A 14545-nucleotide genomic window follows, 5' to 3' on the forward strand; every position below is an offset into this window, starting at 1 on the left:
GCAGCGTTTGACACCATCGACCACAACATTCTACTGCAGAGGTTAGAATGTGATGTAGGTGTTGGAGGAACAGCCCTCAGCTGGTTTAAATCCTATCTATCTGATAGGTTCCAATTTGTTAATGTAAACCAGAGCTCCTCACCAAGCTCTAAAGTAATTTACGGTGTGCCACAGGGTTCGGTACTCGGTCCAATTCTGTTTACTCTTTATATGCTACCATTAGGCAACATTATCAGAAAGCATGGCATTAACTTCCACTGCTATGCAGATGACACTCAGCTGTATTTATCAATGAAACCTGATCAGAGCGATCAAGTAGACAGACTTAGTACTTGTGTGAAGGAGATAAAAACCTGGATGACACTAAACTACCTGCTTCTTAACCCTGAAAAAACCGAGGTCATTGTGCTTGGCCCTAAGCATCTACGAGACGCTCTATCTGAGCAGATAGTCACACTGGACAATGTCAGTGTAGCCTCCAGTTCTACTGTAAGAAACCTTGGAGTCTTATTTGACCAGGAGCTCTCATTTAAAGCTCATATAAATCAAGCTTGTAAAACAGCCTATTTCCATTTGCGCAACATCGCCAAAATCAGAAGAATCCTGCCTAAAAGTGATGCCGAAAAACTTATCCATGCATTTGTAACGACTAGATTAGACTACTGTAACTCCCTGCTTGCAGCGTGTCCTAAAAGCTCCATAAAAAGCTTTCAACTGGTTCAAAATGCAGCAGCAAGATTACAAACAGGAACAAAAAGAAGAGAGCACATTACGCCAGTGCTGAAGTCTCTTCACTGGCTCCCCGTCGAGTCTAGAATCAAATTCAAAATTCTACTCTTGACCTACAAAGCCATAAATGACATGGCCCCATCCTACCTCAAAGATGCTATAGAACCATATCATCCAAACAGAGCTCTTCGCTCTCAGAATGCTGGCCTTCTGGTGGTGCCAAGAGTCTCTAAAAGTACTGTAGGAGGTAGAGCGTTTAGCTACCAAGCTCCTGTGTTATGGAATCAGCTCCCGACCCATGTTAAATATGCTGACACAGTCTCTTCATTTAAGTCCAGGCTTAAAACGTTCCTCTTCGAAATCGCTTATGGTCAGAGTAGTTAGGAACAGAAACATAAACCCACAGCTTCAGCTACGCTGCCCTAGGAGTAACTGTGCTGGGGGAAGTATGACAGCTTGAGCACTATCCTCTTCTTCTTCTGACTACTTATGCTATCAAACAATATTTATTTTTTGATTCCACTTGCAAACTGTTCACCGCCTTCTTTTCTTTCTCTCACTCCTGAGGACCTGTGGACCCAGATGCCCCTCTCCTGGTGAAGTGGTCCCTGCCCTGTGTGGACGGTCCCTCATCTGCCTGAAGAGTGGCTCCAGTTCGCCTCAGTCGGTCCCTCATCTGCCTGAAGAGTGGGTCCAGCTCGCCTCCGACGGTCCCTCTTCTGCCTGAAGAGTGGGTCCAGCTCGACTCAGACGGTCCCTCATCTGCCTGAAGAGTGGGTCCAGCTCGACTCAGACGGTCCCTCTTCTGCCTGAAGAGTGGGTCCAGCTCCAGTCTCCTTGTGTCCGTCTGTCCGTCTGTGAGAGTCGGATCTCTCCTTCACTGGAACTCCTCCAGGTTTCTACGCTTTTTTCCCAAAGAGGTTTTTTTTGTAGTTTTTCCTGGCCGAGAAGGAGAGTCTAAGGACAGAGGACCCTGGGACATCGTCCCTCGCCACCACAGACATTGTCTGACTTCATCGCCACCACAGACATTGTCTGACTTCATCGCCACCACAGACATTGTTGATTCATCTCTCCCTGTGGCCCTCAGAGGCAACTGTTGTTGTGATTTTGGGCCTTACAAAAATAAATTGATTTGATTTGATTTGACATACCGCCGTTACATGGGTGCGTTAAAAGAGCAGGAGAAGTGCATGAAATATTGCCATCCTCAATAAGCACTCCGGCGTTGGCATTTCAGCAGAAATCTAGAAGCGCACGCGAACTGCTGAGTTTGAGGTCAAGCCACATTTACTTTAAAAGCGTCAGAAATTAAAGCACAGAAATTAATGCACTGAAGTTAAGGCAAATATTAAACACACTGAGGCTGCCGTTTGTGGAAACAGAACTCCACTTACAGTAATTGTTGAGTTATGGTGGAGCACAATTAAAGGGAGTTTTTGGGGGTTAAAAGGCAGAACATCCACATATCTGGGGTTGAAGATGATAATTTATGATGTGATTTCACTCTGTTTTCGGACAATAAGTAAAAGTTGTGGCCCAAATAATAGTTCCAATCCTGCGTCTCATAATGACATCGCGGTTATTCACTGCAGACTCCTTGCAGTTATATATATATTAAAAAAGCAAGCTCGGTGTCATAAATGTGGTGTAAAAATGTCACAAAGTCATTTTTCTGATAAACAGATCAATCAGTTGCTCGTGAAGAACACAATGAAGAGTTTCTAAGTTTTAAGCACTAAGTCAATGGAGCTTCTTCTATTATTTATGGAATCTTTTAACAATAATGTAGTTTATAACGAATACAATGTTAGACATTGATCTAAATATGTTATAGTTTAATACGAAATACCCAAAAGAAAGCCTAAATGCAGTTATCCTGCATTGATGTATTGTGAGGTGCTGTGAGGTGCTGTGAGGTTCTGTGAGGTGTTGTGAGGTGCTGTGAGGTGTTGTGAGTTGCTGTGACGTGCTGTGAGGTGCTCTGAGGTGCCTTGAGGTGCTGTGAAGTGCTGCGAGGTGTTGTGAGGTGCTCTGAGGTGTTATGAGGTGCGGGCGAGCTGTTGTGAGGTGCTGCGAGGTGTTGTGAGTGAAGTGCTGCGAGGTGCTCTGAGGTGCTTTGAGGTGCTGTAAGGTGCTGTGAGGTGCTTTGAGGTGCTGTAAGGTGCTGTGAGGTGCTGTGAGGTGCTCTGAGGTGCTTTGAGGTGCTGTAAGGTGCTGTGAGGTGTTGTGAGGTGCTATGAGGTGCTCTGAGGTGCTTTGAGGTGCTCTGAGGTGCTCTGAGGTGCTTTGAGGTGCTGTAAGGTTCTGTGAGGTGTTGTGAGGTGCTCTGAGGTGCTATGAGGTGCTCTGGGGTGCTTTGAGGTGCTCTGGGGTGCTGTGAGGTGTTGTGAGGTGCTATGAGGTGCTCTGGGGTGCTTTGAGGTGCTCTGGGGTGCTGTGAGGTGCTCTGGGGTGCTGTGAGGTGTTGTGAGGTGCTATGAGGTGCTCTGGGGTGCTTTGAGGTGCTCTGGGGTGCTGTGAGGTGTTGTGAGGTGCTATGAGGTGCTCTGAGGTGCTTTGAGGTGCTCTGGGGTGCTGTGAGGTGCTCTGGGGTGCTGTGAGGTGCTGTGCATGAAAGCAGCAGCCATGTTCACTCTGTCCTCTGCACAAACCCACCACTGCGGTATATCACCCCCCTCAGCCCCGCCTCCTGACTGCTGCTGACCAATCATGTTTAGAGGTCAGTCAGCTTCACACTGGTGTCAGCCCCTCACACACAATGACATCCCTGACACAGGATAGAGGAGAGGGGCGTGGCACATCCATATACTGGCCAAATCATCATTCACTTTGGATTAGATTACAATTTTTTTAGTTTAGATTTAAAAATATATATATTTGAAGTGCAATATCACTGGTTCCAATGATGATCCTGGTTTAGCACTTCACTTTGTCTCCTGCCATTCGCTGTTTACATTACATACATGACATACATATATACATTACATTATGTTCTGTATTTGCTGTTATACATTACATACATTACATACATTACACATATTCTGTATTTGCTGTTATACATTACATACATTACACATATTCTGTATTTCCTGTTATACATTACATACATTACATACATTACACACATTACACATATTCTGTATTTGCTGTTATACATTACATACATTACACACATTACACATATTCTGTATTTGCTGTTATACATTACATACATTACACACATCAAGGCAAGGCAAGGCAAGGCAAGTTTATTTGTAGAGCACATTTCATACACAAGGCAATTCAAAGTGCTTCACACAGCAGGAAAAATGCATTCAAATCACAAAGAAATTACAGAAACAGAAATACAATAAAATTAACTAAATTAAAAATTATCAATCCAACTGATTTTCTGAACTAATAAAATCACAAACAAAAGAGAAGAGTGAAAAGAAAAAATTGTTTCAGTCATATGCGCAGCTAAACAAAACTGTTTTTAGCTTAGATTTGAACATTGTCAGAGTAGAAGCCTGTCTCACATCTTCAGGAAGACTGTTCCAGGTTTTAGCTGCATAAAACTGAAACGCAGATTCCCCATGTTTTGTCCTGACTCTGGGCACCAGCAGGAGGCCGGTCCCTGAGGTCCTCAGAGTCCGAGATGGTTCATATGGCACTAACATGTCTGAGATGTACTTTGGTGCTAGGCCATGGAGAGACTTGTACACAAGCAGAGCTGCTTTAAAGTCTATTCTCTGAGCCACAGGGAGCCAGTGCAGAGACCTGAGAACAGGACTAATGTGATGGTACTTCCTGGTTCTAGTCAGGACCCGAGCAGCAGCGTTCTGGATGTACTGCAGCTGTTTTACAGCTCGTTTGGAGAGGCCAGTGAGCAGGCCGTTACAGTAGTCTAATCTACTGGAGACAAACGCATGGATAAGTCTCTCTAAATCTGGTTTTGACACTATATTTTTGATTTTGGCAATGTTTTTTAGATGGTAAAAAGCTGCTGATGTTATTGATTTGACGTGGCTATTAAAGTTCAAGTCTGAGTCCATTATTACCCCCAGATTTCTAACTTGGTTTGTAGGTTTTAGAGCGAGACTGGAGGTGACCGCTAACACTTTCTCTTTGTTTCTGTGGGCCAAAAACGATTATTTCAGTCTTGTCTGAGTTCAGCTGGAGAAAGTTGTTTTGCCTCCACAAACTGATCTGTTGGATGCAGTGACAGAGTGAATCTACTGGTCCATAGTCACCTGCCGATAGTGAAACATAGATCTGAGTGTCGTCTGCATAATTGTGATAGGACACATTTTCACTGCGTATCAACTGACCTAACGGCAGCATGTAGAGGTTGAACAGAAGGGGACCCAGGACTGACCCTTGGGGCACTCCACAGGTCAGGGTCATGTGGTCTGAGACACAGCTACCAATTTCAACAAAGTACTTCCTGTCTTCCAGATAGGACCTTAACCAGTTTAGGGCAGTGCCAGTGATGCCCACCCAGTCCTCTAGTCTCTGTAAGAGGATCCCATGATCGACAGTGTCAAAAGCAGCACTCAGATCTAACAGAATTAAGACTGAGGCTTTGCCCGTGTCAGTGTTCAGGCGGATGTCATTTGTCACCTTGACAAGAGCAGTCTCAGTGCTGTGATGAGGTCTAAAACCTGACTGAAAAACCTCAAATGAGTTGTTTATTAAGAGGACATCTGTGAGCTGTTGGTAAACAACCTTTTCAAGGACTTTGCCCCAAAATGGCAGATTAGAGATGGGCCGGTAATGACTCAGTACTGCGGCATCAAGACTGCTCTTCTTTAGGAGAGGCTTTATGACCGCAGTTTTCAAAGACATTGGGAATGTTCCAGATTGAAGCGACATGTTAACTATGTGAGTGAATGGTGCTAACAAACTGTTCAGCACAGACTTTAGAAATCTGGTGGGTAACACATCAAGGCAGCATGTAGATGAACTCAGACTGGTGATGATCTCATGGACAGTTTTGTCAGTTACTGGTGCAAAGTGAGTTAGCTCTAAGTGTCTTGGTGGTTTTAGGGTAATTTTTTGCATTGTGGGATTTATAGCATTTTTAATGCCCTGAACTTTGTCATTAAAGAATAATGCAAACTCATTACACTTGGATGTGGAAATGAGTTCTAACGGCAGCTGAGCTGGAGGGTTTGTTAATCTGTTTACTGTGGCAAACAGGACACGCGAGTTGTTACTGCAGCTTCCAATTATTTCAGAAAAATATCTTTCCCTAGTTCTACATAAGATTAGGTTGTACATGTTCAGCTTTTCTTTGTAAATCTCTTTTTGAACCTGGAGCTTTGACTTGCGCCATTTCCGTTCGGCCCTGCAGCACTCCCTTTTCTGTGCCCTGACCGAATCATCATTTCTCCACGGCGCCTTCTGCTTATTTTTAACCATTTTAGCCTTTATAGGGGCGATGGTGTCCAGAACATTCAAAACACTAGATGTAACAGAGTTCAACAAATCATTTACATTAGAACATGAGACATTTTCAAAGTTTATCATTTCCATAAACAGTGCACCTGTGCCATCACTTATGTGTCTCCTCTGAACAACCAGGACCAACCGGAGGTTTGGGAGAAACAGACAGGTCAAAGAAGACACAGAAATGATCAGACAGAGCAACATCGATCACATTAACATTTGAAATATTTACCCCCTTTGTAATTATGAGATCTAGAGTGTGTCCTTTGCTGTGGGTGGGGCCTCTCACATGCTGAGTAAGACTGAAGGTTTCAAGGACAGCATCAAGCTCTTTAGCGTTTCTGTCACAAATATTATCAACATGCGCATTGAAATCATCTGTAATGACCAAACCATCAAAGTCTGTGCATATGACTGAAAGCATCTCAGTAAAATCATCAATAAAACTTTGGCAGTGCTAGGGAGGCTTGTATAAAACAATGAAGAGAATGGATGGAGACCGTTTTAGCTCCATTTTAAAGGATACATACTCAAATGATGAAAACACCCCAAAAGACAACCTGCGGGTAATTATTTCATCTCTAAAGAAAGCACAGACTCCACCCCCTTTTTTGTTTTCTCGTGTTTCAGATTCAAACTTAAAGTTGGGTGGAGCAGATTCTATCAGAACTACATTTCCTGTGTTTTTGTCAAGCCATGTTTCAGTTAAAAACATAAAATCAAGATTATAAGAAGAAATAAAATTATTAATTAAGAGAGATTTGTTACATAAGGATCTGACATTTAGCACAGGAAGTTTCAGACTAGTTTCAGTGGGACTGGGCTTTATCTTTTCACAGGGAATATGAATCACATTTCTCAGATTGGGCCTGGCTCGCATTTTGTTTTTCCATCTGTGTGATGATGTGACTACAGAAATAGCACTAGGGGGGGCTCTTTTTACATAGGGCCCCGGGTTGGTTTGATTTTTAATGTGACAATAAGTCCCGGCAACGCTGAGACCCAGTGCATCCTAGCTATGGGAGATACCAGGTGAAAGGCGAGGTTGGATGGGTGGTGGGGCTTTTGTAGCCAAGGAGAGTTTGGGACCAGGTGAGAGGCGAGGGGGGATGGGTGGTGGGGCTTTTGTTGGTGTAGTCGGCTTGTGCAGGGAAGAGTTGATACGTATTGACATAGCCCTTGCTATATTGGGCGTGAGTGGAGCCATCTTAATGCCTGATTTGATCAGACTTTCAAAATGGCTGGGAAGGCCCATGGGTGAGAGTGGAGATGAGAAGGAGAATGATGAATCTTTAGTGGGAGTAGATGTTGCAGGGGGAACCCAGGGCTGGTGTGAAGGCAGGGGCGATGACAGGGATGTTGTTGGGCTTGTCACAGATGGGTCCAAGGCCTTTGAAGATTGTTCCTTTGCTGGAGGCGGTGGAGGTGAATGTGGAGCAGCTGGAGCTGAATCCTTTGCTGGTGGTGGTGGAGCAGCTGCTGATGAATCCTTTGGTGGAGGCTGAGGTTGTGGTGCTTTTGATGTTGAAACATTGGCTCGGTCTCTGGCTGATGGAGCAGGAATTCTTCTCTCATTCCTCTCTTCTCTAACTATCTGCTCAGGACCCTGTCCAGGCCCAGTCCAATGCCTCAGAGCGTGGAGAAGGTTCTCTGTCAGCACCCTCACTCCACCTCTGCATAGGTGGGGGCCATTTCTCTTAAACAGGTCCTCTCGTTTCCAGAATAGATAGAAGTTTTCAATGTAGTGTAGTCCTCTCGGGGAACACTCTTTGGACAGCCATGTGTTCAGCTGAAGAAGCCGGCTAAACTTGTTTATCCTCCTGTCGATGTTTGGAAGAGGTCCACTTATGAATGTTTTGATTTCCATTTTATCAAGCACGTCGAATAACTTCAAGAAGTCTTTTTTCAAAACTTCAGTCTGTTCCCGCCGCATGTCCACTGCACCCACGTGCACAATCAGCTGTTTAGCTCCTCCATGCTTAGCCATAATATTTGGAAGGAGTGACGTTATCTCAGAAACAGTGGCGCTTGGAAAAGAATGTGTGTTTATCTTTTCATGCGTCTCGTGACTTATCGCGCCGTCCCCAACTAAAACAATCTGCGTGACCTTGGCTCCTGGCACAGATCCTCCTCGCTGTATTTTGGCCACGTCATCTTTCCTTTTTTCATTTAATTCCATCTCTGAAAGTGGTAAAAATCTGTTTGTGAGCTGTATTTTAGGTGACTTCACGTTATCTTTGTACCGTTTAGGCTTTGCTCCAAGTTTGTTCCAAGAAACAGCCTGGTCTTTCTGGTTTTTAGACAGTTTTGGAAACGACACTGCGGTTTAGGTTGAAAGTAGCAGTTTTTCTTGTAAAAAGTATGCTCTTCTAACCATCAGTTGACACAGGAATGGTATCGTGAAGAACTTTTTCAGATTCCAAAACAAATATCCGTGTTTTCAGCTCATTAATTTCTTGTTGATATTTCCGACAGCGTTCACAGTCTTTCTCCCTTCTTCTCCCGGACATGTCGCTGGCGTCAGATATGTCGTTAAAACTGGAAAAATTTTCTTAAAATCCTTGGTTTACTTGAAAAAGTCTAAAGCAAAAATGTTTGGAAGACAAAAACTGATTAAAAAGCAAAATAAATAAGGAAAGCAGCGATAGCAAGCGGAGCGAGCAAAAAAAGCGTGTGCACTCTTCGGAAGCAACTACAGTATCTCATCACACATATTCTGTATTTGCTGTTATACATTACATACATTACACACATTACACATATTCTGTATTTGCTGTTATACATTACATACATTACATACATTACATACATTACACACATTACACATATTCTGTATTTGCTGTTATACATTACATACATTATACACATTACACATATTCTGTATTTGCTGTTATACATTACATACATTACACACATTACACATATTCTGTATTTGCTGTTATACATTACATATATTACATACATTATACACATTACACATATTCTGTATTTGCTGTTGTACATTACATACATTACACACATTACACATATTCTGTATTTGCTGTTATACATTACATACATTACACATATTACACATATTCTGTATTTGCTGTTATACATTACATACATTACGTACATTACACATATTACACATATTCTGTATTTGCTGTTGTACATTACATACATTACACACATTACACATATTCTGTATTTGCTGTTATACATTACATACATTACACATATTACACATTCTGTATTTGCTGTTATACATTACATACATTACGTACATTACACATATTACACATATTCTGTATTTGCTGTTGTACATTACATACATTACACACATTACACATATTCTGTATTTGCTGTTATACATTACATACATTACGTACATTACACATATTACACATATTCTGTATTTGCTGTTGTACATTACATACATTACACACATTACACATATTCTGTATTTGCTGTTGTACATTACATACATTACACACATTACACATATTCTGTATTTGCTGTTATACATTACATACATTACATACATTACACACATTACACATATTCTGTATTTGCTGTTGTACATTACATACATTACACACATTACACATATTCTGTATTTGCTGTTATACATTACATACATTACATACATTACATACATTACACTACACATATTCTGTATTTGCTGTTGTACATTACATACATTACACACATTACACATATTCTGTATTTGCTGTTATACATTACATACATTACATACATTACACATATTCTGTATTTGCTGTTATACATTACATACATTACACATATTCTGTATTTGTTGTTGTACATTACATACATTACACATATTCTGTATTTGTTGTTGTGCATTATATACATTACATACATTACACACATTCCACACATTATACACATTACACATATTCTGTATTTGCTGTTGTACATTACATACATTACACACATTACACATATTCTGTATTTGCTGTTATACATTACATACATTACACATATTACACATATTCTGTATTTGCTGTTATACATTACATACATTACATACAGTACATACATTACACATATTCTGTATTTGCTGTTGTACATTACATACATTACATACATTACACATATTCTGTATTTGCTGTTATACATTACATACATTACACACATTACACATATTCTGTATTTGCTGTTATACATTACATACATTACATACATTACACATATTCTGTATTTGTTGTTGTACATTACATACATTACACATATTCTGTATTTGTTGTTGTGCATTATATACATTACATACATTACACACATTCCACACATTCCACACATTACATATATTCTGTATTTGCTGTTATACATTCCATAAATTCCACACATTCCATACATTCCATATATTCTGTATTTGCTGTTATACATTACACACGTTCCATACATTACACACATCACACATATTCTGTATCTGGAGCGTCATCAGTGAACCCTGCTGCTGCTCTGAGTATGATCAGCGTTTCCACTGTAGTCGTCTGTGAGCGGTGAAGCGCTGACTCAGACTGTGGCTCATCAGACTGACAGCACGTCGATACCACTGTGGACCCAGCTGGAGCATCCACTCTCCACGGCAACCAAGACAGAGGTGTGAGGAGGCGCATCCACGGCACCTTTTATAACCACCTATCGACTTCTTTAAGGGGGACGGAAAACATGTCCACCGAAGCTAAGAGATAAGAGAACGCGATGGTAAATTGATTGCTTCAGTTTTAAAATCAGTCAAACGAGTCAAATCAGTAAAATTAGTAAAAATCAGTAAAAAATCTGTCGAATTTGTAAAAATCTGTAAAATCTGTAAATTTTTTAAATCTGTAAAAATCTGTAAAAATCAGTAAAATTAGTCAAATTAGTAAAAATCTGTAAAAATCAGTAAAATCAGTCGAATTAGTAAACATCTGTAAAATCTGTAAAATTTGTAAAAATCTGTAAAAATCTGTAAAATCAGTCCAATTACTCAAATCAGTAATAATCAGTAAAAATCAGTAAACTCAGTTAAAAAATATGTAAAATAAAAGACACTGAAGAACCCTCAAGTAAAATGTAGTTTATCAGTCCTTCTTGCAAAACCCAGCCGTTCTATTGTGCTACAAATATGGTATATATAAAAAAAAACTATATGAATATTGCATTTAAATATACCCAAAACTGTAATAATAAGTAAGTAAAATAACTCTGCTTTTATTGGCTGTCATGTTTGTGTTGTCAAGAGTTAAGCACAAAATGATCAGTATTAATGGTTCTGACAATGAAAGCGCCTCTCCACAGACCTTGCTTCTACTTCTACTTGTTGTATTGTGCCTTTGGTGCCATCGAGCTGAGGTTATGGTGGATAAAAGATCACACTCCTCCAGAAGGCTGTGATTGGACACTGCTCAGTCCACCTGACACCACACGACACAGGGCGGTCCTCCATGGCCTGCAGGGGGCGTCCTGGAGCAAACGAGCCTGTCACAAGCTGAAGTTCAGTTTATTCATGAAGTTTATTCGTCACATAAACATCCGTATGAACCTTCCAGCGCAGCGCCATCTACAGTGGCTATGAGATCAGTTTTTCCTTCATTAAACACCAGGTGGCAGTAGAACCTTCAGTTAGCCGGCAGAAGAATATGATTTGTTGAAACACAAAAAAGACTTACAGATACTGAGGGTGAGATTGTTCTGCCAAAAAACACTTTATGTCATTAAAGTTTAGTTTAGTCCTGTTTCCGACATGGTTTTAAAGTCATCAAGAGTCGCTTTAGACCTTCATTAGACCTTTGACCTGATTTTAAACTTGTGTGGACACATATTTTCTGTTTAAAGGAGTGTTTTTCAGTCCATAACATAATACTTCACGCTCCATCATAATAGACGCCGGAGCAGGTCGCGTGGTCAGAGTCGTTCACTGAGTCATGGCTCTTTTGAAGTGGCCGAGCCTCAGTTTTAACCAAAGAAGGAAGCGGGAGAATCCGGGGTCACATTCCCTTCTTTACACAACGTTTTATATGTTCAGTGCCACGTTTAAAGACACGATCTGGTGCTGCACTTCAGATCTGGAATGTTTCCTGTGAGATCTTCAGGAGATAATACTGTATTATACCGTGCAAAAACCTTTAAAACTACAGAATAGTAAAGGTGTTTTCATACAACTGGAAATAATGGATAAGAACTCATGTGTGGAATAGTGTAACGCAGAGAAAAAGATCATATTCTGTGACTATGTTCAGTTACGGTGTATTATCAATGCAGTTGTTTATTATGACGTTTTCATTAATTCAAGCTAAAAAGGTTACACTTTCTAATGGTTTAAATACAAACGTGTAAGATCCAAAGATTAAACCAGGACAGAAATAAAGCCAAATATCAAGAGATTGTTTCGTGACTAAAAAAGGAACTTGTAAAGGAAAAAAAAGGAAAACACATATTCATTTTTAGCTCGATAAGAAAAACAATCAGCTCCGTAAGGAAAAAAAAAAAACACATAATATTTGAATACTGTGTCAGCCCTAGTATGGGAGTAATTCATCAATAAAACAATATATTATCCAGTAAGAGGTAAAGAAGTGAAATGGTTAAAGTGGTGAGGTTTTTCCCCCATTGTGCATGTGTTTGTTATAATGTTAGTCCAGTCTTTAAAGTGACGTATGGCAGGTTGTTACAATGTTCTAATTTTGGCTTTATTTGGTGTGTTTATACCTGTTGTACACATAAATTATAGTTTTACACCGATCGAGTAAGTATTTGTGGAGAAAATCTTGAAAAATCTGTAGAAAATGACAGGAAGTGACATCACAGCAGGGATACTCATTCCAGTCAATTTACACACTGAATTTACACAAAGAAACAACTTTTTGACCCTCTAAACGTGAATTAAATGAAATAAAGTTGCTCTTGTATATTTTTACTTGTCAAATAAAAAAGAATTGTGACATTAGACCCTTGTTTCCCAGTGTGATGTCATCAATTATAAACAGGAAGTGAAATTATAAACTTTTTTATATTTTTTTTGCAAAATTCAAAATATATTTATCTTAACTGCATTTTAGTTCAATGAATCGTCCAGCCTGTAGGGGGCGCTGTAATGTGTTTGGATTCATCCATTTTTGTGTGAAAATTATGTCTGGACTCAACTTAAAAATAGACAAATTTTAAAAAGCAATGAACAAAATGGGACAATTATTCAGAACTTAATATGTTCTTCTTCTTCTCCTCCTTCTCCTTCTTCTTCTCCCCTTTCTTCTTCTTTTTCTCCTCTTTCTTCTTCTCCTTCTTCTTCTCCTCCTTCTCCTCCTTCTTCTTCTCCTTCTCCTCCTTCTTCTTCTTCTTCTTCTTCTTCTTCTTCTTCTTCTTCTCCTTCTTCTCTTTCTCCTTCTTCTTCTCCTTCTCCTTCTTCTCCCTTTTCTTCTTCTCTTTCTCCTCTTTCTTCTTCTTCTTCTTCTTCTTCTTCTTCTTCTTCTTCTTCTTCTTCTTCTTCTTCTTCTTCTTCTTCTTCCCTTCTCCTTCTTCTCCCTTTTCTTCTTCTCTTTCTCCTCTTTCTTCTTCTTCTTCTTCTCCTTCTTCTTCTTCTTCTTCTTCTTCTTCTTCTCTTTCTCCTCTTTCTTCTTCTTCTTCTTCTTCTTCTTCTTCTTCTTCTTCTTCTTCTTCTTCTTCTTCTTCTTCTTCTTCTTCTTCTTCTCCTTCTTCTCCCTTTTCTTCTTCTCTTTCTCCTCTTTCTTCTTCTTCTTCTTCTTCTTCTTCTTCTCCTCCTTCTCCTCCTTCTTCTTCTTCTTCTCCTCCTTCTTCTTCTTCTTCTTCTTCTTCTTCTTCTTCTTCTTCTTCTTCTCCTTCTTCTCTTTCTCATTCTTCTTCTCCTCCTTCTCCTTCTTCTCCCTTTTCTTCTTCTCTTTCTCCTCTTTCTTCTCCTTCTTCTTCTCCTTCTTCTCCTCCTTCTTCTTCTTCTTCTTCTTCTCATTCTTCTCCTCCTTCTTCTTCTCCTTCTTCTCCTCCTTCTCCTCCTTCTTCTTCTTCTTCTTCTTCTTCTTCTTCTTCTTCTTCTTCTTCTTCTTCTTCTTCTTCTTCTTCTTCCCTTCTCCTTCTTCTCCCTTTTCTTCTTCTCTTTCTCCTCTTTCTTCTTCTTCTTCTTCTTCTTCTTCTTCTTCTTCTTCTTCTTCTTCTTCTTCTTCTTCTTCTTCTTCTTCTTCTTCTTCTTCTTCTTCTTCTCCTTCTTCTCCCTTTTCTTCTTCTCTTTCTCCTCTTTCTTCTTCTCCTTCTTCTTCTCCTTCTTCTCCTCCTCCTCCTTCTCCTTCTTCTTCTTCTTCTTCTTCTTCTTCTTCTCCTTCTTCTCCTCCTTCTCCTCCTCCTTCTTCTTCTTCTTCTTCTTCTTCTCCTCCTTCTTCTTCTT

Source organism: Eucyclogobius newberryi, unplaced genomic scaffold (genome assembly GCF_026437365.1).
Source record: "Eucyclogobius newberryi isolate DKJ021-1_F unplaced genomic scaffold, fEucNew1.0.hap1 SCAF_4, whole genome shotgun sequence".
NCBI lineage: Eukaryota > Metazoa > Chordata > Actinopteri > Gobiiformes > Gobiidae > Eucyclogobius > Eucyclogobius newberryi.